Raw genomic sequence first — 4,394 nt, forward strand, 5'->3', positions numbered from 1 at the left:
AGTAGGTGGAGCTATCGTGCTTCAAAAGCAAGAAGGCAACTCCATCCTTTTCTTTTGGACCGGTTCATTTATTAATAGAAAAATGACCTCTTTGGGGAACGTCTCCCCACTCTTACTCTTGCAGGGTAAATAGATTGGCACATGAATTCCTTTTCTGCCTGTGGGGAATGTCCACAATTTTCCTTTTGTTTACAGCAGATCAAGTAAGAGGGAATATGGTAAGAAGCCTCATTTGGCTTTAAGATTAAGGTGTATTTTTCCCATCTAATATTTACTAGAGAGTTCTGCTTTCTACAGATAATGGTCCCCTTGACCATTGCTACAGCTGATTCATTTATCTTATCTGGCGAGAGGCCTTTGTGTATATTCTTTACTGATTAGAACTTAGAGAAGAAGAATTAATCTTAGGATGAGCTAACTTCTAAAAAAAATGCTTATGATTTAGTCAGCCTTAAAAAAGAAAGAAATTCTGCATTTGGGACAACATAGATGGACTTGAAGGACATTCTATTAAGTGAATGAGTCAGACATAAAAAGACAAATACTGCATGATTACACTCATATATATAAAATCTAAACATGTCAAACTCTGAAAGCATAGAGACATGGGGACCTCTCTGAGAGCCTATGGCAGTCCTCTATGTGACATCGAGGGAGGAGGAAAATTATATTTTTTTCTGAGTCCAATAACTTTGATCTGAAGTGCTCCTACATGGACACCAGGAGTTCAGCAGTGGCCTTCACATTACTTTACTGGTGTTTTTCATATTCCACACTCAGGTGTGCAAAGAAAAACATGGATGGGATGTAAGCCTTTGCCTGTGTGGCAAGAATTCTGTTGTAGTCAGGGCCTAGGAAAGATGGAAAAAAAGGGATTCTTATTCATTCATTTAATTAAACAAATATTTATTCAGTACCTACTATATATGCTTTACATTACTCCAAGGTGCTGCAGAAATAGTGCTGAAGAAACAGACAGCAGAACTTAAATTCAAATGCATGTGAGTGTATGAATGTGTGTGTATGTGTTGTGGGAAGACACAATGAACAAACAAATAATGTATAGTATTTCATCTAGCAATAGGGGCTATGGATGCAGGAAAGATCATTTGCTTTTCTGTTTGGGGATGTGTCCGATTTGGCAACAAACCAAGGGTGTGTAAAATGGTATATTCCAAGAAATCGGTGTTACTATAATGAACTTGGGCTATAAATGCACAGTAGGTAATTTCTTTTTGCTACAAAGTCTGATCTCTGGGAAAACACTAGGAGAACCTGTCTTCTAGTTTTTAATCAGGTCCCTAGGATTTCCTAACTCATGAAAACCCCCTGGGGTCATATTAAGCAGAAGGCTCATTTTGCACCGGCAGATGCTATTTACTAGCGCCTACACTGGAGAAAAACACTCTGGGCAAAGCCATTATCAGGAATCATGATCTGTAAGTCATCGCCTCATCAGAGGTCTGTGCCCTGGTTCCCTCAGTCAAAACAAAAATTAGAATTTCCATTTGGGCTGCTCACCTCTAAAATCATCAGAGCCTTGGGAATAAGGAGAAACGTTCGCAAGGCCAATATTGAAGTCCCAATGTGGAAGGGTGAGTGTGGAATTTATCTGTCCTGTGCTTGTTCTTTCCCACCTCAGCAATGGAAGCGGAAGAATCGAGATGACATTATCTCCTCTCTGCTGAGGCAACCATCGATCATTAGGTGGGGCTAGTGAACTTTCCAAAGCAGAAGTGGAGCAGAGACAATGTAGCCCTGCTTGGTCACAGGGTTACTCAGGTTTTACCCATACGGCCCTTAAATGTTAGTGTGTTTGATAGACATCTCTGAACAATCTCTCAGCCTTTATACAGTGGAGACAACAAAGGCACACAGCAGGGTGGGTTTGAGTTCATTCTCTCATTCAGGGTCTCAGTCTCATTTTGGAGGGATTGCGGGGAGACAGCTGGGTACTCATTGTAATGTCACCCTTTGTCCTGTTCTCACAGATATGCCTTAGAGAGGAACGGCCGCAGGAAATGACTCTTTGGTGACGGAGTTTATCCTCCTGGGTTTAACACAACAGCCACAACTCCCAGCTGCCTTTCTTCTTCATTTTCTTAGGAATCCGTGTGGTCACCATGGTGGGGAACATGGGCTTGATTATTCTGATTGGTCTGAACCCTCACCTGCACACTCCCATGTACTACTTTCTCTTCAACCTTTCCTTCATCGATCTCTGCTACTCATCTGTCATAATCCCTAGATTGCTGATAGGTTTTGTAAAAGAGAACGTCATCTCTTATGCAGAGTGCATGACACAGCTCTGTTTCTTCTCCTTCTTTGTTATTGATGAGTGCTGTATTTTGGCATCAATGGCCTATGACCGGTATGTGGCCATCTGTAAGCCCTTGCTTTACAAGGCCATCATGTCCCCATCAGGTCTGCCTCATGCTGATGGTGGGAACATATGTAATGGGTTTGTGGGTGCCATGGCCCACACGGGTGCATGCTGAGACTCACCTTCTGTGGTGACAACTTCATCAATCATTACATGTGTGCCATACCTCCTCTCCTCCGGCTTCCTGCACAAGCACCTACATCAATGAGCTGGTGGTTTTCATTGTGGTGGGCATCAATGTAATAGTGCCCAGTCTCACCATCTCCATTTCTTACAGCTTGATCCTCTCCAACATCTTCCACATCCGTTCTATTCTACAGAGGGCAGGTCCAAAGCCTTCAGTACCTGCAGCTCCCACATAGTTACTGTTTCTCTCTTCTTTGGATCGTCAGCCTTCATGTACTTTAAGCCTTCTCCTGTTGGGTCTCTGGATCAAGATAAAGTATCCACAGTTTTTTACACCATCATGGGGCCAGTGATGAATACTTTTATCTACAGTCTGAGGAACAAAGATGTTAAAATTGCACTGCATAAGACTTTGAAGAAAAGAGTGTTCTCCTAAATGGAAACTGTGTTAGTTATAGATGCCAAATCCTAGTAAGGGCATGCAGTGTATGAAGCTATGGAGAGAACAGTAAGAAATCAAAATAGAAATGCAAGTGATTCAAATAATAGGGTCAATGAAGTTAATTATTTATAAATCACTTCACACAAACAATATAAGGAAGAAGAGGATCAGTCCTTTATCTTTTCAGAGAAAGCAAAAAGGAGTTCATTTGTCATTCTCTAGCTTATTTTCAGAAGTTATAAAGTTTTAAGTATAAAAGGTTGAAACGTTGGTAAATCCAGAATGGTAAATTGTGAGATTTTTGATGAGGCATGTCTGGAATTCCTGTGAAGCTTTGTCATGGATATATGGACTTTGATGGACTTGAGATTTGGCCATTCATTCATTCATTCATTCAATAAACCTCTATTGAAAGGCTGTGGTGGAAATGAGAGAGGTCTATTAGGACTGCTGTAGGGCGTTTTGTTTAGGGAGATTCCTTTGTTTCCCCAACGAAGATAAAAATAGAAAGTTGCTCTTCTCCCTGTGGTCTTTGGTCTCAGGGGAGTGTGGTAAAGGGAGATTTACTTCTGATCCTAGATCTTAAGGACAAGAAACTAAGATAACCTTTTAGAGCCTTCAGGAATAAAAAGGAACCTACACTGGGTTTTGCCTCTTGGGACTTCAGGGCAGGAAATATAGATAATAGGAGAGGCTATATTAGTAGAAGAATTTTTGTCCTTTTCTCAAATAGACCTAAAAATCTCTATTCTTTTAGTAGTCAGCATATTCCCTTTATGATTTTTACTGTCCCTTTTGTCTCAGAGGTTTAATGCACAAACAATATAGTTATTTCATCAACAAGTAGAGACTGAGCATCTATCCTGCACCAGGCTCTGTTTGTTAAACATTGCAGATATAGTGGTAAGTAAGACAGACAATGTGTGTGCTCTCATAGGCCATATAGGGTTGTTTGTTTTCTTAGTCTTGAGTTTTGGGATTTCTTGATATATTCTGAATGCAAAGTACTATCAGACATATGATTTAAATATTTTCTCTTAATCTATCTTGTCTTTTCATTCTCTTAATGGTGTCTCTCAAAGAGCAGAGAATCTTAATTTGATGAATTTTAACGTCTCATTTTTTTATTATGGATTGAGCTTTTGGTGTCATATGTAAGAGATTTTTTGCTTATCCCAGAGTTCCAAGATTTCTCTGTTATGTTTTTCTTCTTTAAGTATTATGCATTTAAAATTCATGATCTGTTTTGAATTACTTTTTTCTATATGGTGTGGCTGTTGATCTGAGTAAAAGTTTTTGCATTTGGATATCTAATTATTCCAGCACCCTTTGTTGAAAAGTAGTTCACACTCAAGATAATTCAACAGAGATATCTGGATCCAGAGGTAGTAGTGGAGGAGAGGAGATGTGTGGATCTTGGGCACTGATGAATGCCTTTGTGCT

At 39.9% G+C, this 4,394-nt stretch overlaps 1 pseudogene; it reads left to right on the forward strand.

The window, feature by feature from the left end:
- The first annotated feature begins 1,432 nt into the window (after positions 1-1,432).
- Positions 1,433-2,945, forward strand: LOC113913729 (annotated as a pseudogene).
- The last annotated feature ends 1,449 nt before the right edge of the window (positions 2,946-4,394 follow it).

Source organism: Zalophus californianus, chromosome 11 (genome assembly GCF_009762305.2).
Source record: "Zalophus californianus isolate mZalCal1 chromosome 11, mZalCal1.pri.v2, whole genome shotgun sequence".
NCBI classification, from domain to species: Eukaryota; Metazoa; Chordata; class Mammalia; order Carnivora; family Otariidae; genus Zalophus; species Zalophus californianus.